Raw genomic sequence first — 22,547 nt, 5'->3', positions numbered from 1 at the left:
TAGAGTAAACACTGTTGATAGTACTTACTTTTCTACTCATATCCACTTCATTTCTCAATGCAGGTTCAGTGACTGTGAGGGGTTTGATACAGGTAAAGAGTGTCTGTAGTAGTTCATTAGTTAAGTAACATAGCTTAAGTATCTGGATGACATTGTTTTTTACTGAAAAGTTGTATACAGATTGAACACTGTGTGTGGGATATGTTACCCTTTCATCTGTGGTTCATGGTCAACATGAACTTGGCTACCCATGAAGTGTATGGTACAGGGTCAATGTTACAAAGAAGGTCAATGGTACAAATAACACAAGCTTACTTTACTTATGGGGTTTGTATGCATGACAGCAGTAAAGATGCTTCCTATTATTCTGAGCTATTTTTCACTTACTTCTATAGCTCGAGTGAGCTCACCGTGTACAAAAGAAGCATGGATAATTTCCTCAGTGATGCCACCAGTGATATCATTTGAGATGTCATGAGTGATGGCATAAATGATGTTCTAGGACATATCATCAGTGATATCATATGTGAGGTCATAAGCAGTGCATGTCAGGGGCGAAAGTTATAGTTAGCACTGTTAACTGTGACTAATGAATTTCTGTGTTTTTATTTCAAAACGTTAATGTTGTCACTGACAAATCCACCTAACTATAGCATCACTTTAACCTTTGCTTTTTTCAGTGCATTTCTGTTTCTTTTTAACATTAGGTAATTTGTAATAACCATACGTAAATGTGGCCTACAACATGGCCAATCTCCTTGTAACTTGGTTAGATTGAGAGTAGAGACAGATGGTCGCGTGGCAGACCCCATAGACTGACAAATTGTGTGTTTGAGTGTTATCATGAGGCCCTGCATTGGTTTGGCTGGCTGTCACCCTAAGGGTCTTGAGACAAGTAGTGCTGCCTTCTTTAATATGCACAGACTCTCTGAATGAGATACTGAGCTTGGTTTCAACCCCCAGAGCTACTTCAGGGGTGTTGGTGAGCTACCAGTGACACCCAAAGTGCTCTTTAGAGCCCTCTGTCCTAACTTAATCATTTGGGAAATCACTAAAAGCATGGGTTCTGTCAAAGGGTTCCAGATGCACTCATGTGTGTCCAATATTTAATGTGGAACGCTTCCAAAGGGGAAAACATGTCACCTGTTTTTTTTTACCTTTCACATACTGAACAATATGCCGGACAGTTTAACAAGTTAGATACCACACAAATTCACCTCACAGCATGACCTAATATTTGCACATGTCTATAAGTCCTAGGCTTTAGTTCCTTTACCATTTTCATAATTCTTTGAACGTATGAAGTTTTGTTCCACTTGTATCACTTCATCTCATGATCCAGTTCATGAAAATGAATGTGTCAGCTAAGGGAAACTGGGCTTTGAATTAGAGGGATATTAGTAAAACACACACCTTCCAGCTCCAAATATTTTTAGCTGCTTAAGCAAAGAACAATTGGTCTCAGCTGGAAAGCCTGGGGGCTTTAAATAAAGGAACTGAACCAACTTCTCTTGGTGGATGAGAAATTCAATAAAATGCTTTTGCTGTTGATCAACTTCACTGCATCATTTCAAAACTTAATTCAGTGAACAAGCCTAAATGACAAAGACCTGGCACTTCCTTGAACATTCGAAATGACATGTGCCGTGTCAATTCTCAGGTGCAAATTAAACCCACTATTAGTTCTTGCTGATTATTTCCCAGATGAACTAAAGCGAAAAATGCAATGCAGAACCAGATGGCAGTAGACTGGCAATGCGCACTTCTGCCATGCAAATAGCAGTTAAAAAACTGTCTCCGTAAGGCTTTCTCTTTGCATCAATATTCAAGCAACTGCAGGGTATGTATGATTTCTTGTCCTAGGCATCCATTTTATTTTATCTACTCTGCTTTTGAACATGATTGAGATGCATAATTTACAGTCGCAAGACATCATCAACCAGGGAAAGAGAAGCTGGGAACTGCGGATGTCTAGCATCACACTGGAATAGTCTGTGGACTTTAAAACGAATATTATTTAGGAGGAGAGGGGATCAGGCAGCACTGACGAGAACATGAGTGGCCAGATGCAAAAAAAAAACAGCTCCTAATCTGCTCTCTTTTAAAAAGGCAGAAGCCTTACTGGTGTGGACGCTAGGAATCGAATTGACTCCCTTGCTTCTGGAGTGCTTTACACAACCATGAACCAATTTTTAAAATGACAAACTTTTGACACCCACTTTGCTATAATGGACATGAGGCGGGCATCATGTAGTACCGCAATGTAGTTTACTGTCAGCAATTTTTCCATAGTAATGGTCACTAAATTTGCACAGCCATACAGTTTTTCTGATAAAAATATATGGCACACAAATGATAATTTGTGGAATACGGGTTCCAGTGAATATTGATCATTTGTACATCACCAAGTAAAGTGTCTTGTTTTGTTTTGATCCTATTAACATCTTTGTTTATGTGAGAAAAGGCCTCTTTTTGACATGGTTAGCCCCCACTTTTTGCCTGGCGTATGATGTAGTCTAGAAGTTGTTAGTGCCCAGGGCCCCTGCTAACCAGGTTCCCAGGGCCAGAGCTCTTTTCCTAAACTGTTGTGATGCATTGACACAATTGGAGACACATTTGACTGCCACTATAGGCCCCTAGTAAATGGTACTTAGGTACCCAGGGCAGGAGGTACTAAGGGTAGGCCACTGAGGGCAGCTGCACTTATTGTGCCACCCTCTAGAGACTCACATCAAGGTGCACCTAGCACTGCCATTGCAGGCTGAGTGCCCGGATGCAAACCTAAAATGAAAACTCAACATGGCACACTGCCTGTGTGCTCTGTCCACTACACACTGCTTACTATATAGGTAAGTCACCCCTCTGGTACGCCTTCCAGCCCTAAGGCAGGGTGCACTATACTGTATGTGAGGGCATAGTTGCATGAGCAATCTGCCCCCACTGTGTCCTTGCCAAACCTAGGACAAAGTAAGTGAACAGAGCAGCCATCTTAAAATGCATGTGCTGGACACTGGTCAGTACGAGTTTCACAGCAACATGATGGCCCCCCTGAACTCTGGATTGTTTGGTATCAAACAACTCAGAATGATAAATCCACACTGGTACCAGTTTTGGATTTATTATAAAATGTACCCAGGGGTCACATTAGAGGTTCCAATTGCAAATGCTAACTATCCTTGCATGGTTTTTGACTCGTTCTACCCAGCCTGCCATCGCCAGACTTCCAATCTACACCTTAGGGTGTGAGGATCGTCCCTCATGGTTGTAGAACAAAGCCCTTCCTGGGTGGAGGTACCAACACTCTCTCCCTCAGGAATGTGCACTGCCCTAGTAGTGAGCTTCAAAGAGCTTACCGCCTTTGAAACTCGACCCCCAGGCCTGCTGCTATCAGCAGATGGCAACCCATATTGCAATCCCCAACTCCTGGTGGGAACAAGGCCAGGAAATTCAAACAAAGGGTAGAAGGAGTGGTCCCATCTGGCATGCACCACCCCAAGGATGGAAGGAAAATAGTGAATCAGGTATAAGGAAGAGATCTGTCCCCACAGGAAGTGGTCACTTAGTGGGTGTGACCACCTTAAGGTAGATGGCCCATTGGTCACTACCAGGTTCCACCTAAAACCCCTACTAAGTACAGTATTTAGTGGACATCCCTAGACCAAGAGATGAGATTGGATGGACAAAAGAAGACCAGCACCAAGAAGATCCAAAGCATGAGGACTGTGAACCTGCTGCCCCAAAGAAAAGGCACCAAACCGTGCCTGCTGCACCCATGACCAGACAATTGCCGCTGAGGAGCTGCTGGACAACTGGACAACTCTCCAAAAACTCCAGAGGACCTCCAGGCTTCACCAATCATGACAGAACTCCCTCCAGAGTGGAGGTACCACTCTAAAACTTCAAGAAACCAACAAACCAGTGAGGGTCACTTCACTGACCAGCCACTAACTCCAGAACTGGATGATGCAGCTGGACCAAACTATACACTGATGGCCGTGATGACAAATCCTGCCAGTGTGACAAGTTTCCTGGCACTGCACCCTCCAGAGGCCAAACCGTGCCAGTACCCTGGGTATGGTCAGCTGACGTTGGACATCCAGAAAAACAGCCCACCTGGGGCTGCAAAAGGACCAGGAGGAAGCCCCAGTTGAGGGACTTCCGAAACACCCAAGACCTCCCACCAGAATTCCCCTGTTGTCCTGCAAATAACCCTTGAACCTACTTAGCTCCTGCTCCTGAGGGCATCCTTGTGCACAGCTCCTGGCTCACAAATTCGCTCTGCACCCGACCGCCCTGTGCCCTGCACCAAAGAACCTACTGTGTCCTAAGGGTTCCCCACCACTTGCAACCTCAAGACTCAATGGGGACACCCAGGTTTCAACTTTAAACTTACCTGTGCAGTGCTTTTCCAGGTGGTCCCTCGCAGTGGTCCTGCACCAGCTCCAGAGACATTTTCCTGCTTCTCCTACTGAACCGGGAGCTACCCAAACTTCCCCAGCTGGCCCATTGTGCCCACCGATGACCTTAATCAACAGGCAAAAGAAGAACTTGGTAAACACATTATACGATTTTATATGTATTTTTAAAGGTGATCCTCTATCGAATCCTATGGTGCGTAATTATGCATTAAAGACTTTTTTAATTCAACTTACAAAATTAATAACTTGAAAAGTACTTAACCAATTTTGATAGTCTTGGTCTTAACAATTACATAAAAATCTGTATTTTTATAAAATGGTCTGGAGTTATTCCTTCGGTGTGTGAGATGAAAGATTGAAGCTGTGAGTAATACAAATGCTTTGCACTTCTCCAAGATTGGCCTTACTGTTTGACCAAGCTACATTAAAAATAAGAGCATTGTGCAATCTAGTTTTTTACCCCTGTAAATCAACGTGTGGTTGCCTGGACTCCCTGCACAGTGTGCCTAGCTTTGCACACTACATAGACGGACAGCCTCCTACAGTTTACATCACACTTCAGAATTACAAAAGATATGTATTTCATTTTTGCTTTCCTAACTGCTGAATGTGTACAGTTCATTTACAGGTATTTGTATTTGGTTGTGAGTTACAAAAATGGCATCCTTCTGAATTTCCTTTCAGACTGCTTGTACCCTAGCGTTGTCACATAATTCACTTTACATTCCTTTCTCAGACTGCAAAATGAAAGGAGTTTGTAAACTCCAATCCCCATGTTAAAAAATAAGCAGCAATTTGTCAGAAAACTTAGCGTGACATTTGACTTAAGTCTTTGAAACACAGCAAATGTGATAAGATAAAATACAGCTTCCAGCAGGGCAGTCCTTCTTCTCTTGGTGGTTTCAGGCAGCTGATGCATCATCTTCATCGCAATGGTAGGAACCAACGCATCGCCCTTCGATGCCGATGCAGACGCTGATCGACGACAGCAGATTCACACCCTACACAGTCCAATGACAACGCTCTGTGCGGCTCAATGGCGACACATTGCCTGTATTTTTGTGGAGCCTGATGTAGTGGCTCGACTGTGTGCAAAATACCACTGCATGGTGCCTTCAGCGTCAAAGCTTTGCTCCATCAAAGGTGCTTCTTCAGAGGACCCTGCAGGGGTTCAGTAGCAGGCCTACCCTCCAATCATGGTCAGCCTAAACTTTGGATTTGCACCAGTCCCTTGCGACCTCAAGTAACCTTTTGACCGCCAGTGACTTCTAAGCACTATTTTTAGTTTAATCTTTAAAAATTCATACCTCAATTTCTACTGATTGGATATTTTGTGGTTTTGGTATTGCGCTACTCAGATAAATATTCTTTATTTTCCTTAACCTGGGTGGAGTTTTTTGGGAGTTGTTTTAATTGTGTTACTGTGTGTGTGTGTGTTGCACAAATACTTTAGATATTGCCTCTTAAGTTAAGCCTGCCTGCTCTGTGCCAAGCTACCAGAGTATGAGCACAGGTTAATTTAAAGTCTGTATCTGACTTACCCTGAATAGGATTGTAGTCCCTACTTGGACAGGGTGCATACCTCTGCCAACTAGAGACCCAGTTTCTAACAGTCTCTTTTAATTTGACAGGTCTGCACTGGCTAATGGCAGAAATAGTATATGTTCAAGAAACTGGGACTAGTTCACAATTGTTTTCTTTTTGGGGGCTAAACATCAAAATTAATCTTTAGGAAGATAATCTGAAATATCAGAAAGTTTTAAGAACATGGCCTTGTAGTGTAGCCATTTTTATGTAGCCTTTGCGCGTTTGCTTAATGCATTAGGCCTTTGTGCACTTTGCCCTAGATGCATTTTATTCGTTTGCTTAAAGCATTGGGCCTTTGTGCACTTTGCTCTAGATACGTTTTATTCAGCTTCGTACTGTTATTTTTCAATAGCCAGTTTCACGGTCTTGTTTTATTTGCTTATATCACACTGTTTAGCCTACTTCAGCACCGGAGTTCTCAAATAATACATTCTGCTCACTCTGTGCTTCAGTCAAGGATATAGGGGGTCATTCTGACCTTGGCGGTCTTTTCGCAAGACCGCCGAGTTACCGCCGCGGTGAAGACCGCCGACCGCGGCGGTATGCCGCTGTGCGCATTCCGACCGCTGGGAGCGTTCCGCCGGAAAACCGCCAGCAGCCACACTGGTGGTCGGCGGGAAAGTGGAGACTGGTCAACCTCCACCGCCACGCCAGCAGAACACCGCCCACAGAATTACAACCCACATTTCTGTGTGGCGGTCTTCTGTTGGCGGTCTTCTGTTGGCGGTCACCTCCCCATGGCTCCTGACGCCTCCCGGAGGACCAACGCACAAGGTAAGTTGATCGTCCGTGAGGGGAGGGGGTGGGGGGGTGTTGTGTGATGTGTGCGTGCATGGGGGTGTGCGTGTGAGTGTGTAGAGGGGGTGTGTGAGTGCGTGCATGCGGGCGGGGAGTGCTGCTGTGCCTATGGGCAATGTGTGTAGTTCGGCGGGTGCGCATGTCGGCATGTATGTGTGCGGGTATGTGTCCCCGTTGTGTATGTGTGTGTGTAGGGGGTGTGTATATGTGCATGTTGGGGGTGTGTGCATGTCGGGGTGCGTGTATGTGCATGTCGGGGTGGGGGTGGGGAGGGGGTTCGTACCACCTCTGGGGGGTGGCAGGGGGGTGGAGGGTGTGGGGGGAGGACTCGGGGGGCAGTGGGGGGTGGGGGAGACCCCTATCAGTGCCAGGGAAGGAATTCCCTGGCCCCGATAGTGCCTACCGCCATGGTTCGCATGGCGGTTCCCGACCGCCAGAAACCGCGGCGGTAAGCAGGGTCATGATACTTTTGGCGGTCTTGGGTCGACCGCCGGACCGGAGTGCGCAGACTCCAGCCCGTCGGTCATGACCGCCGAGGCTGTCGGAGTGGGGAAGTGGCGGTCGATCGCGGCGGTGACCGCCGCGGTCAGAATGCCATTTTTTTGACCGCCGGTCTGTTCGCGGTCCGACCGCCGCCTCTCCGCCGACCGCCAAGGTCAGAATGAGGGCCATAGTCTGGTACATTGCCGATAGACGTGGTAGGAGTTTAGTCTTTGGGTTTGTAGACGATACACATTCTTACGTAGGGACGTTTGTTAGCACATCAACATGTTAGTTATAAAAACACTTCCTAGTCCTAATACAAGGAAGAGGGAGATTCCGACCAGGGAACCACAACCACAACTAGACGCTGACTGCCCTGTTGCAGATGCTTCTCCAGATCACAGGCCTTTGCTCAGGTATGAGGGTTGATGTCCTCCCGGGGAATCTGACAGGCAAGCTTAGAGCTTAACATGCTGTGCTCAAAATATAACTTAGTAAGAGAGAACGTAATCTGTTAACACTATGATAGCGTTATTCTTATGTTTCACTCTTCTCGTTACTATTTCAATCCTAATGTGTTGTATGGTTCTGGTTATTGCGGCTCACGCCTTATGATCTAAAATGCAGTTGTTTTATTAAATCAATCTATAAAACTTAAACTGCCTTTGTCATTTGTATATGAGACCACACTGTGTATGAGAGAGCTGGTTGGGATCTGAGTGACCTAGACTTCCCTGAGAAGCTCTATGATGTCATGTGCTCGGCTGCCCAATCATCCCTTCCCCTTGGGAGAGATGAGGCACTGCTAGTTAGCCGGAGCAAAACCGGATTGAGGGTGACAGGGATCCTTCTCCGTGGGTTAGACTTAGTCCCCCACACCAAGAATGACCCTGATACCCAAAAATCCAGTAGTCTCATTTAGGATAATGAGAGCCTATGCGACATGGCGCCGCCAACGTTTGGTCTGGCTCTAATTTTCGGGTCCATCTGTCTCTCTCGGTCTCATATATTACAATGATTCCTCGGTTCCTTTAACTGAGACATCCGTGGCACTGAGGACTTCCGCCACCGCGATATAGGTAAATCCTAGTTATAGCGGATGGTTGTTCAAGCTTGAACTCTGAAAGGAAAAAGACCCCATTTCTGGTGTGCCTTCTCTCAACCGTCGCTGTTTTCATAATGGCGAATCCCCAAGCAATACAAATAGCACTTAATATGCAGCAACCGCTCACAGCGCATTTGCTTGCACATGGTCTTACGAACCAGGGGGGTCCAGTCACATTTGTGGTGGCCGCCCATGCAGCTTATAGAACAGAACTTTTTTACTCTTGGGTCACATTTCCAACAGCTGATGGGAATTCAAATACATTTCACACCTATACGATCGCGAACGCGCCTGGACAATACAGGGCGTACGCATATTTGGAGATACCTCTATCTTATCAAGAACATAATAATTGGCTTGATGGCGCCCTACCCCATACAATATTACCAGTTAGGTTGGGTCCACTGAGTAATGATGGTCCGGCCTGGCCTTTATTGGCCACATATACACCACATCCAGCGGTTGCAAACATGGCGGTGGCTGAAGTTCGTCGTTTATATACAGACTTAACGGCTACATATAGACGCTTAGTACAATTTGTGATGCAGACACTAAATACAAACCCAGCGCGTGCTGCTCCAGCGCAACAACATGCAGTCGCTCCAGGTATAAATCCGGCGACTGTACACTCTATCATGGGTAAAGTTCCAGCCAAACGGGAGGAGACTCCATTTTGGTTGGCGCAAAAAATGTATACGCTGGAGGCAGTATTTCCCCATACGGGACCTCTGGATAAACATAGGATATTAACAATGTGTTTACCGTTTGGAATGGTTCCCACAGTGGAACATTGTAATACATGGGGCACGGTGTTTGCCGCGCTCTACGCGACAGCACACAGTACACCAACATTGGCTAACTTACCGGAAGTGCTTAAACAAATTCAGGATGAATATGGGGCTGCCCCAGCCTTAGATTTGGGAATGCAACTGATGGGCAATTTTGCCACGGTTTCCTCAATTATATTGAGTAATCTAAAAGGGGAGGCAGTAGCACTAGCGGTGCGTATGCGTATTCGTGACGTCCCGCAACTAGATCAGGAGCGGGAACTGCCTAAAATAATAGCGGAAACATATTCCAGTATCGGTCGAGATAGCCTATGGGCTAGACCACAGAAACCACAGTTTCAAGGGAAAGTTAGTAAAGACACTACTAAACAGCAACCTGAGGGTAATAGAAAGCGCTGGGAGAAAAAACAACAGACACCTAAAAAAGAAAGAGGAGAATCTCCGAGACCGGAGACCCCGCAGACTAGGTATAATCTCAGAAATGGGGATAATTTGAAGACGCCTGATAGATATCAATACACTGATACACGCCAATCTCGTTCCTTTCAGGACTCATCGGAAAAGAGAAATGAGAGAGGTGGGCGGTCAGAGCGGAGAACAGAGTACGTGAAACCAAGACAAGAATCACAACGCTCTTCGGAGGTTTCTGTCAAGAAGGAAGAGAAACCGATCCAACAGAAACAACAGTTTAAAAAGAAAAAGGTGGCGGCAGTCTCAGTTAAACATGCCACACAGGAAGAGAGTTCTTTTGAAGAACAAGACATGGGCACTGGCACTGTTAGACAGCGCGGCAGAGGTCACAATAGTTCGCCGGAATCTTCTAGAGCATCTGGAGGTGAAAGCAACTGATGACTTCATACAAGTCGAAACAGCAGATATGCGTGTCTCTGATCCGATAGGGTATATACGGTAACTTTACAATTGGAGGGAGACATTGAACGCACTATAAACGCTATCTTTTGGGATCGTGTAGTCAAGATATATGACATTTTGCTGGCCGAACAGGATTGGCCACCTGACTTTGTTCGCAGCTGTCCAGTTGGGGAGGAGGTTATTAAACCTTCATTCTCACCACTTGTTCCGGGGGAAGTCGCAGAGTCCTATAGCATCAAATGGGCTCTAGCCCAAGCACCTGCCTTATATAGAAATCACGTGGGGTGGTATAGGGATTCTCCGTATCATGTAATTCCGATTAAAGGCGAACCTCAGCCACAACCGCAATATCCCATAAAACATGAAGCAAGGGCATCGGTGAGGGACATACTTACACAATTAGAGTACCAGGGAGTAATTGAACCCTGTGTCTCGCCGATGAATAATCCCTTATTCCCTGTAGCTAAACCGGACCATTCTTATAGAATAGTGTTGGACTACAGACATTTGAACGGACATACACATACATATGCTATACAAAATTCACATAGCGCAGCACTAATGAATAACATTGTGCGTAAAAAGTACAAAACAACTTTGGATATCTCGAATGGTTTCTTCTGCCAGAATATAGCACCCGAAAGCAGGGATTTTACAAGCCTTAGTGCGTTTGGCTCTCAGAAAAATTCTGTTGATTGCCTCAGGGGTATAAGAATAGCCCAGGACTGTTTTCGGCTTGTGTGACTGAAATTTTGCACGAGTTGGACCCTGAAGCATTGTCATATGTCGATGATATATATCTCACAGATGACGAGTTACTACAACATTTAAGACGGGTAGCCCGCATTGTTGTAGGATTTGCCAAAATTGGTTACAAATTTAACTTCAAAAAGTCGAAAATTGCCTTCCTCAGTGTCATTTTCTTGGGATATGAGCTGTCGAACGAAGGTAAGAGCCTAGCGCCACATTTTTTAGAATAATGTGCACAATTGCAACCTCCTAATACAATTAAGAAACTCCAATCATTGTTGGGCTTTCTAAATTTTGGCAGAACTTACATTCCTGATTATGCTACACGCATAAAACCATTATACAAATTAATTTGTCCGGATTTTTCAAGCAGATTTTGGACGATTGAGCATACACATACTCTTCGAGACTTGCAGACTGATCTACTAGCTGCAAAGCATCTACACACATGGGACAATAAGACACATTTGGTCATCAGGGTTGTAGCTGGGGCCGTTGGGTTTACGTATGTCACCTTTAATGAAGGTGAGACAGTCCCGATAGGATAAAAGTCTCACTTGTATTCTAATGCAGAACAACGATTTGCACCAACAGAGAAGATTCTCACAGCTGTACAGATGGATGTTATTAAGAAACGACCTCTTGCCCAGGGTAAACGCATTATCATCGTTTCCCCCATTCCGGCCCTAGAGGCTGTAACGAAAGCGAGTGTTCCTAACGCGAAAGCATTACACCCGCGATGGATACAATGGGCTACGTCTTTAACAGCCACTGATGTAGATTACATTTTTGACCCAAAGCTACAGACACAGGAATTTTTACAATATGAAATTGAATACCCAGTTCCCGCTGGCACGTTGCCTATTGATCAATATCAAGTAGTTATGTACACCGATGGCTCTGCGCAACCGGCGGTGGGGACAAAACACCAATATTCTGCTGCATGTGCAGTAGTGAGCGGCCATATGGAGGGGGAGAAGTTCTGCCCTCAACATACTTATACACAATCATTGGGGGACTGTACGGCACAGTTTGCTGAGCTGAAAGCTCTATTGCTGGCCTTGGAACATACGGATCCGGCACAGTTTACACTGCTTGTTTGTGATTCATATTATTGTGTCCAGTCTTTTAATGAATATTTGCATTACTGGCGGTTGAATGGGTTCAGAGATTCAAAGGGCAACACCATAAAGCACAGACTGCTGTGGGGGAAGGTAGCAGACCTGAAGGAGACGCTACCTAAAGTCCATGTTGTACACACTCTTGGACACCAGCGCGTTGGAATACACGTTGCTGGGAATACTTTGGCTGATGAAGCCGCAAAATCGGCAGTGGCAGTTGCCACTGTGGCCGCAGTTACTCGTTCGAGTTCCAAACCAGACACAGAGATTTTGGCAGCCATAAAAGCTACGATTGATGACACGCCTTATCCTAAAGGATTTCCAACTATATATCATTACTCAATGGGTAATATGCTGAATGCTGAGGTTACGATACCAGGCGAAGGCGTACGCGAGATGCCCAATAAAATTGTATGACCTCAATTGATTACTGCAGCACATGAGGGGGCGGCATCTGCAGATGCTGGCGTGGCCGCCACAATTTCACTGTTACAGGCCCGTTACTGGCGGCCTGGTCCCTATAAGGAGACGAAGCAGTATGTCCTTTGTTGTGACATCTATCAACAAATTAAAGTTTCAACGGCTAAGCGCCCGCCACAGACGCCCCTCTTAATATCAAATAGACCATTACAATGTGTGTACTTGGACCATTGTGGTCCACTGACACCAGACAGTGCATACAAATATATCTTGGTGGCTGTAGATTCTTGCTCCAGATTTGTGTGGGTATGGCCACAGCGCTCGGCTGACGCTCGAACTGTTATTAAAGATTTGCGTATCTTTGTCGATTTATATGCAGTTGCGGCTTTCCATTCAGACCAGGGCCCTGCTTTTGCCTCAAGGGCATTCAGGGACGCCATGGCTTCGTTGGGGGTCCAGCTCCAGTTCTCGTCTCCATTTCATCCCGAGGGAAATTCTGTCGTGGAGCGTTTAAATCGTGATTTAAAGCAATCCTTAATGGCTAGAGTATTAGGTACGGGTCGTAGTTGGCTAACCCACCTGTATGGAGTACAGAGAGCACTAAATAACTTGCCTAGAAGGTCCCTGGGGGGTCGTACTTCATATGAGTGCCTGTTCGGTACACGAATGTTTGTTCCAGATCTAGATGGTCCTGGTGTGGAGGCGGCGGAAACGCCTTTTGACATAAATGATCGTGTCACTGTTTTGCAGGACTTACAACAGTTCCGTGAAGATAACTCTTCTACAAGTGCTGCCTCCACAGGAATTAAGGATGTGCCAGTGATGCCCACTGGTTGGATTCCCAGAGTTGGGGATCTTGTGCGTGAAAAAGTCGCAGTAAAAAAAGAATTTGGCCCTTCTTATCGAGCACCAGTCCCTGTGCTGGGAATACACGGAACACGAACTGTGATTTTACCGCCGTTGCCAGGTGCCAAGGAAAATCGCTTTGTCTCCATCGACAATGTCAACTTACAACATGTGGCCGATTCTGCACAGCAGACCGAAAGGAACGCCCAGTAGTTCCCGAATCCCTCTCACTACTGGGGAAGATGTTCCGCTCCAAGTGATTTACACCAACGCTGTTGCCTCTCCGAGCTTGGGGAGGGTGGAAGATGATCTTACGATAGTTCCACTGACGACAAATAATTTGGAAACATTTGATCGAGTCACTGTGACTGCTGATGTTGCGGGTGGTGTTATCTACAGTGTACCACCGCGAGAGACACCTACTACTCCTTTGTTTACGGCGGCCCCTTTTGCAAGAACTGCCTCCGGATACTTTAACACCAACGACGATGATCTATCGGACTCTTTGTCCTCTTTGACACCTGACCCAGGTCCACGTAAGCTGTTGTATTGGCTTAGAGATACGTATTTCGTTTTTCCTTGGAACTATCTGTGGCTTTTCATGACTGATGGCTTTTTTTCTGTGGATAGGGTTTGTTGTTACCTTTTTTCTGTTAATACATGCTCATTTTCTTCCTGAGAGATCACCGGTTGAACAGGTGGAGGAGGTGTTGAAGCCACATTTTTCATCACATAAGATTCGAAGAGACTTGTCCTTTGTGAACATTTCTGCTGTGCCAATTCCGGATGGGATTGTGTGGGATAGAGTAATGTTTGATATATATGGTCCCACTGAGATAATTCAAATACCGTATGTTCTAAAGTTATCAATGAATGATATAGTAATACCAGGCATTGTATCTGATGATTGGGACGTGAAGACAGTTGATTCCATGATGACCAAGTTACAATATTATACTGTCTATGAGAATGAAGATGTTTACCAATTTAAAGATAATTATGGTGACATGTTTTGTTACAATTATTATGGGCGCCACTTTATTCATAAATCCAGTAGTCCGAAGACAATATTTAAATACACGCAATGGGAGCATTGCCTGACTCCCCCGCAAGGGAGTTCTAAAACATATTCTGATAAATTTGCGTATTTTTCTGGGCATCATCAAACGAATGCTAAGTCATATTATTTTAAATTAACTCCGGATACAGATAAGCAAATATTGTTGACTAATACAAAATTCCTATATTCAAATTCTTTTGTTTCCCGACTGTCGATTGAGGGCTGTGAATATTGGTCAAAAAATGTTGATTTGAAAAGTGTTTGGGGAACAAAACATTGGCAGACACAGGGTAGAGAAACATTGTTTAGAGCATGTCTCATTCCTGTCCAAATTATTTTTTTAAATGACACTGTGCAACAGACTAGCTGTTTGGGCTTAGCGACGATTAGAGAATTGAATATGCCTGGCATACCTGTCCCTACCAAAATGAAAGATTGGCAGAAATACATAAATGCCACTTTTAGTGAACTTACAGACTGGGTCCAGAATGGTACATTTAACACTTCATTGACACATCCAGGCGGGTGGTTATTGTGGCCCATAGACACCAATGGGTGTCATCAATGTTTTGTCACCTCCTCAGGGGGTTTCAGGACAAGTAGGGCAGACCCTCGCTACATATCACCTGAACATGCAGACATTATTACTACATATAGCGTGGGGAAATTATGCAAACAATGGTTAAAATCATCCACGCTAGATGCAGTTAAGACACATCTCACGCTCCTGTCTAATCACACTGACTTGCAAGATTTTTTGTCAGGACCGAAGACACCACGTAGGAAACGTTTTTTATACGAAGTATACAATGAAATATGGAAACTTTCCCAACAGGAGGCTCCGGCCCGGTTAAGGCAGATAGATCAGGAAAATTTGAAAAAAGCCTTGGCTGTTGTGGATAATGGAATTCACACACTGTCCGACCGTATATATACCATTGACAACATTGTTTCTTCTGCTATAGAAATTATCCGTTCTGACATGTCTTCATTATATCATGGACAAAGTCAAACAAGGTCCATTATGCAGTTGGGTTGGACACTTCAGACACTGAAGGCGGGTCGCATTCCGTGGCAGCACATCAGAGCCAGGGAGATATTTTTTTCCTTTAATTTGACACGTCAACAACAACTGATGGCAAAAAAGGAGGTGACTTATGTTATGCTAAACATTGAAAAATTGGAGAGATTGCCTTTTACCGTGGCGGAGATTCCTTCAGCTGAGTGGTTCATACACGGGGTTATTATTCTGCCTATTTCCACACTACAATTCACTTCTTGTTTGAAACATATTCCGGTGGGCAGATATGAAAGGTTGGGAGACAGTTATATACATGAGGTGTGGGAGCTTCCCTTCTTATACAGATATCTTAATGGCATGAGAGAGGTTTTTCTTAGCGGTAGTGAATGCGAGACTTCTGTCAGCCATTCGATGGTTTGTAAGCAGCTGTCTTTGCATGGGGCGTGTAATGCCTCGGTTGCAAATTTGGCTTGCTATCTGAAGGGAGTTCCAGTCCCCTTGATTAAGAACACATTCCAGGTGCTTTCAAACGGCAGCTACGTCCTCCTCAATAGTGAAGACTGTTGTGGCATGCGAGCCGGAATAGTTTACGTAGTTTTGGTCACCAAGGTCGTTACTTGCTGCGGGAATGTGTTATTTCCCCCCACTAAATTAAGGGAGGTGGCAGATATCTGGCCTCACATTGCTACTTCCAAGGTGAATTTCGACAAGTTGAGTCGACTAAAGGCTCTATTGTTTCAAAAGCATGTGGCCCTTACATCTGCACGCGAGACCTACGCACTTCAGGTGGCAAGGTCATCAGCAGAAATACAGTCCCTGTTAAATACCAACTTTCTGAGCCACTTTGGTGAACTCGTGGGACGTATATTTAATGCGTCCAGCACGGCTGGACTAGCACATTTTTTCAAAGCCGTAGGTGCTGGTTTTTCTCGCACCTTCTCTTCAATAATTGGTTTGATACCTTCGGCTATTCATTCTATTTTCTGAAGCATTTTTGGAGGATTTCCGATAACTTTGGCTTTATTGGCTGGTGTTTTGCTGTTGCTGTTGTTTATCTGCAATGGCTGTACCGCCGCAACAAGAGCGAATGTGGGTGCTCCCATCAGCGCAGCTGTGTCGTGAACGCATGATGCTGCACTTCGGAGCAACACTTCTGGAACATTTGGAGTGTGACTGGTCTCTGTCATTCAGACCAGTTTTGGTTTGTGTGCAGCCTGTGTTTCGGTGCCTTTGGTGTTCTTTTGAACATTCATTAGACATCTGTCTCTCACTGCAGCGCCCCCCAGTGGTTGATGCTGATCTGTTGATGTTCCCGGTAAGGGCTCATTCCCAGACATGCGCACTGCGGCTGCGTTTGCTTCGTGAGGCTGTTTACGAGATACCCTTCCTAAAGGAAGTTGATATTAACTCGTTCTTAGGCCCTGCACGGGATGCCATCTTGGATGATTCTGGGGCTTTGGAACACACCTGCTCCCTGATAATGTTTGGCGTGGATTTTCCGGTCTTGTCATCTGCCGAAGTGGAGAATATCCTGCTTTCCGTGACTTCTCTTTGAATTGGATTTGTTCAAAATTGACACTGTTATATGAATTTGGCTCTTCCGTCACATGCTTAGTTTTAAATTTGTTTTTTTTGTGCTTTGGTGTCCTCTGGACTTGTCGAAATACATGTTTTTGTAGAATTTTTACATAGGGCATTTTTTTATTTTTATTTTTTATTATGCTTCGATTAGAACCACTTTCTACCGACAAGGGGAGGGTGTAGTGTAGCCATTTTTATGTAGCCTTTGCACGTTTGCTTAACGCATTAGGCCTTTGTGCACTTTCCCCTAGATGCATTTTATTCATTTGCTTAAAGCATTGGGCCTTTGTGCACTTTGCTCTAGATACGTTTTATTCAGCTTCGTACTGTTATTTTTCAATAGCCAGTTTCACGGTCTTGTTTTATTTGCTTATATCACACTGTTTAGCCTACTTCAGCACCGGAGTTCTCAAATAATACATTCTTGCTCACTCTGTGCTTCAGTCAAGGATATAGGGGGTCATTCTGACCCCTGCCGGCGGCGGATGCCGCCGGCCTGGCGGGAATCGCCAGAAGACCATACCGCGGTCAAAAGACCGCGGCGGTCATTCTGAGTTTCCCGCTGGGCTGGCGGGTGACTGCCAGAAGGCCGCCCGCCCGCCCAGTGGGAAACCCCCTTCCACGAGGATGCCGGCTCCGAATGGAGCCGGCGGAGTGGAAGGGGTGCGACGGGTGCAGTTGCACCCGTCGCGATTTTCAGTGTCTGCCACGCAGACACTGAAAATCTATGTGGGGCCCTGTTAGGGGGCCCTTGCAGTGCCCATGCCAGTGGCCATGCCAGTGGCATGGGCACTGCAGGGGCCCCCAGGGGCCCCACGACACCCATTCCCGCCAGCCAGGTTCTGGCAGTGAAAACCGCCAGAACCAGGCTGGCGGGAAGGGGTCGGAATCCCCATGGCGGCGCTGCTTGCAGCGCCACCGTGGAGGATTCCCTGGGGCAGCGGGAAGCCGGCGGGAAACCGCCGGCTTCCCTTTTCTGACCGCAGCTTTACCGCCGCTGTCAGAATGCCCCCGGAAGCACCACCAGCCTGTTGGCGGTGCTTCCGCGGTCGTTGGCCCTGGCGGTCCATGGCCGCCAGGGTCAGAATGACCCCCATAGTCAGGTACATTGCCGATAGACGTGGTAGGAGTTTAGTCTTTGGGTTTGTAGATGATACACATTCTTACGTAGGGACGTTTGTTAGCACATCGACATGTTAGTTATAAAAACACTTCCTAGTCGTAATACAAGGAAGAGAGAGATTCCGACCAGGGAACCACAACCACAACTAGACGCTGACTGCCCTGTTGCAGATGCTTCTCCAGATCACAGGCCTTTGCTCAGGTATGAGGGTTGATGTCCTCCCGGGGAATCTGACAGGCAAGCTTAGAGCTTAACATGCTGTGCTCAAAATATAATTTAGAAAGAGAGAACGTAATCTGTTAACACTATGATAGCATTCTTATGTTTCACTCTTCTAGTTACTATTTCAATCCTACTGTGTTGTATGGTTCTGGTTATTGCGGCTCACGCCTTATTATCTAAAATGCAGTCGTTTTATTAAATCAATCTATAAAACTTAAACTGCCTTTGTCATTTGTATTTGAGACCACACTGTGTATGAGAGAGCTAGTTGGGATCTGAGTGACCACGACTTCCCTGAGAAGCTCTATGATGTCATGCGCTCGGCTGCCCAATCATCCCTTCCCCTTGGGAGAGATGAGGCACTGCTAGTTAGCTGGAGCAAAACCGGATTGAGGGTGACAGGGATCCTTCTCCGTGGGTTAGACTTAGTCCCCCACACCAAGAATGACCCTGATACCCAAAAATCCAGTAGTCTCATTTAGGATAATGAGAGCCTACGCGACAGCCTTGTTTTAGTACATTATAACCTGGTCTAACTTGTTATTACATACTTGCTCCAGTTTTTCAGTAGTAGGAGGTGATCATGAGTTTTACGAAACTGTGCTTATTTCATATATGTAGGAATTTCATATCGTTTATTGTCCTGTTTATCAATATGGATTTTTTGCTTTTTTGTTGTTTTGTGTTTTTGGAGTTTTGATTTTTAAAAAAAGGAGACGTGTTATGTCTGAGTTATACAGTGTGCAGGTTGAGGGGTTCTTTAAAGGGGAAACATTATGGAATTGCACTTTTAAAGTGTAAGAAATTGGGTTGTTGGTTGAGGGGTGTGTGAACCCTTCTAAAGCAATAGGCACAATTCCTGTCAGGGTGAACCATAAAAAGTCACTAAATTAACATGTGCTTAACTCTTTCGAAACTGGGCACAGAAGCAGTCGGGCTTAACTAAGAGGCAATGTGTTAGTTAACTTTTCATACAGCACAAAAATTGTGATAAAGTGAAAATACAAGACAATAAAAAAAAACTCCTACACAAATTTCAAAGAAATAGAGTAAACTTTAATAAATTATTTGACACCAAATCCACAAAAATATAATCAGTAGAACAGGAGATATGCAATTTCAAAGATTTAAGGTAAGTATCAGGCCTAAAAGTACAAAGCGCCACTCGAGGTGCAAGACCAGGAGAAAGTCACAACTTCAAATCGACCACAGTGGAGTATTTGACTCCCGAAGAAAAAGTTACCTTCTAAAGTCTAGCGCAAAGAGTTTTGTTTGTGGTGGAGGAGGCCGCAAAGAGGAGGGAGAGCATTGCGGATGGCTGATGCTGTAGTGTAAAAAGGAGGCTGAGTGTCACAGACGGTCATCACTGTAGCACGAAGAGCCTGTCTGAGATGGTCATTACTGGAGATTTCTTTTGGCTGTCATCATGGGCTGTCATAGCACGAAGTACAGATATTTCGTAGCCGGTTGTTGCTGTAGCGCAAAGACTCAGGTTCATCAGAGCTTCGTGCTGGCAAGATCTTAGCCCATTTGCAGTAATGAACCTTCAGGATTTCTCCTTTTGTTCAAGCTGGAGCTCAGCTGATGCCACACCAAAGGTCCAGGAACTGAGGTGCTCCTCTTGGGGATCAGGAATTCACTCCAACAGAGGCTAGCAGGAATTCACTCCAACAGAGGTTCCTCTAGCAACAGGTCCAGGCAGCAGGCCAGGTGGGCAGATGCAGGGAGGTCTCTGGAGCTTGTTATGTCCCTGTAGATCAGAATAGGAATTCTGTCAGCTGACCCTTGGAGTTGCTTCAGCCTGGGATGAAAGGTGTGGGTCTAGTCTTCCTTCTCAGCAAGCAGGGCAGTAGGATGTCCTCCTGTAGTATCTACAGGTCCAGGAGTGTACTAAAGTGTGGGTCAGATGATCCCCTGTGTATACCTGGTGCCCACTTTGATGTGGGGGAAGCTGCTGGAGGTTTCCCCCACAGAGGTGTCTGGAATTTTATGCCTCCCTGTCCTGGTCCCAGTCTGTCAAGGAGTGTAATAGGCTGGGCACAGTGCCTTTGGCGTGGTGCAAGTGTGGTAGATTAGCGCTCTGCGCCTCACCAATTAATCTAGGATGGCCCATACTGCCAACACCCATACTCTCTATCGTGTTGCTGTCTGGGAGGAAATCACAAAGGCCAACTGAACTGCCAAATACACCTAGTCATGTGGCTCAGGATCAGACTGCAGGTACTAAATAGGACAAAAAATAGCAACTCATTAAAAGTGATTTAAACTCTGACGTTACCATTAAAGATATTTTAAAATAATATTCATATGAGTGTAAACATGACATTCCTACATGTTCCCAATAAGGTAACCAATGTTAACCTATGGGAAAGGTAGGCCTTACAGTACTGAAAAACTAATTTAGGAGTTTTTCACAAACAGGACATGTCAAACTAAAAAGTACATGTCCAACTTTTTTAATGGAATGAACCCTGCCGTGTGGACTGCTTAGGGCCTACACTAGGGATGACTTTTATGTATTAAAAAGGAAGGTTTAGGCCTGGCCAAAGGTTCATTTTGCCAGGTGGGAATGGCAGTTTAAAACTGCACACAAAGGCCGCAATGGCAGGCCTGAGACATGTTTAAAAAAGCTACTTAAGTGGGTGGCACAATGAGTGGTGAAGGCCACCTAGCAGCATTTAATTTACAGGCAATGAGTACCTTTAGTACCACTTTACTAAGGACTTACAAGTAAATTAAATATGCCAATTGGGTAAGCCAATTTTACCATGTTTAAAAGAAAGCGCACAAGCACTTTAACATGAGTTAACATTGGTAAGGTGCATAGAGCCCTAAAGCCAACAAAAACATATTCAGAAAACAGGAGGGGAGAAGGCAAAAGGTTGACCTTGCAGAGAGGGCTAAGTCTAACATAAGGGGTTTAGACCGTTGTGCTTTAACAGATGACAGTCCAGCTGGGAGCTGAGCCATGAAGAGTAACTCTCACCTAGCTCTCTGTGTGGATCCTAATAAAGTGCTTCTTTCATCTACATTTGCCTCTGCCACACTAAATTGATAGGATGTCCAGAATATCCAGCCAGAGATGTGCTGTATGACAAGCATGTTTAATTACCTTCACCCAACATGTGTAGCAAGCACCTTTCTTGGGTAAGATAACTGATTCCATCAGGCAATTCAAGACTGAACTAGGGTGATCTTCAGTACACTGAAGCTTGTTTGGTATTCTGTTAAATCATATTCAGTAGATGCAAATATTGTATAAGTAATTGTTGGCTATTGGTACACATTTCAAACACTGGAAGGAATGGTCAAAACAATGTGTTATGAATTAAGCAAAGTTAAAACTCTGATGGATGAGGCGGGTCAAGGGGAAAGCTAAATTGGGGAGTTGTGGCATGGTAATAAGGGGAGCAAAGAGATCTGTCTGCTGGGATCATAATGGAAGGTGCTCCCAGCTGTGAATGGGAAGCTCTACCTCACTAACTGAAACTGGAATTTGGACCTAGAACACCAAGGGTATCAGAGAGTGATTTCTTAGGGCAATTATTATTATTAATTTTCATATCCTCATAATATGTCCAACTGGGCTAAAGGGACAGTAGGTTTTGAGCGCAGAAAGAAAGACCTCAACCAAGGGAGGCATATCCTCTACTCCACTCCATTTGTCAATTAGCCCTACTAGCAGAGACAACCACCACCAGTGGCCTCTGTGCCTGAGCAGCTTGATCACCCATTCCAAACTAGCTCTTGCCACATGGAGGCTTACAGGGACTCATAATCATTGAACTTTCCCTAAGCGTTAAACTACTCCTACCCAATTCAGTTTAATCTATCTTTTTCTCTCATAGTGACCAAAATGTATTCTTCTTGTTCGGGAGTCCACTCTTTTCGAAATGATAGAGATTGTTCACCAATGCAACCCACTCACATATAGTTGGTATTTGGGGGAGGACACACTTTAAGCATATCTCCCATTGTGCCAAAAGGATTAACACGAACAGCATATATCTTCGGTGTCTGTCCAGTTTCTGAGTCTGACTTTCCCCGTTATTAACCCCAAATATAACTAACAAGAGGCTTACATTGATTGCCAAAGATTGACGATGTCCACAGATCCTAGCTCCTTGTCCCATTTCTTTGCTGGCAAAAGGAAAGGTTCTTCTCCTGTCTCCGTTAACATCCAGTACCACAGGGCAACCTCTTTGAAATAAATGTGACTCGGGCATATCTTCTTCTCCCAGATGCCATCCCCTTGCCCTACTTTCGGAAGCATATTTGCCCGGCTCACCAGCTGGTAATATTTGAATTTGGAGACACTATCCTTTACTAGCTCCGTGAACGTAGATCAGGA

This window comes from Pleurodeles waltl, chromosome 2_1 (genome assembly GCF_031143425.1).
Source record: "Pleurodeles waltl isolate 20211129_DDA chromosome 2_1, aPleWal1.hap1.20221129, whole genome shotgun sequence".
NCBI classification, from domain to species: Eukaryota; Metazoa; Chordata; class Amphibia; order Caudata; family Salamandridae; genus Pleurodeles; species Pleurodeles waltl.
This window is presented reverse-complemented; position numbering follows the sequence as displayed.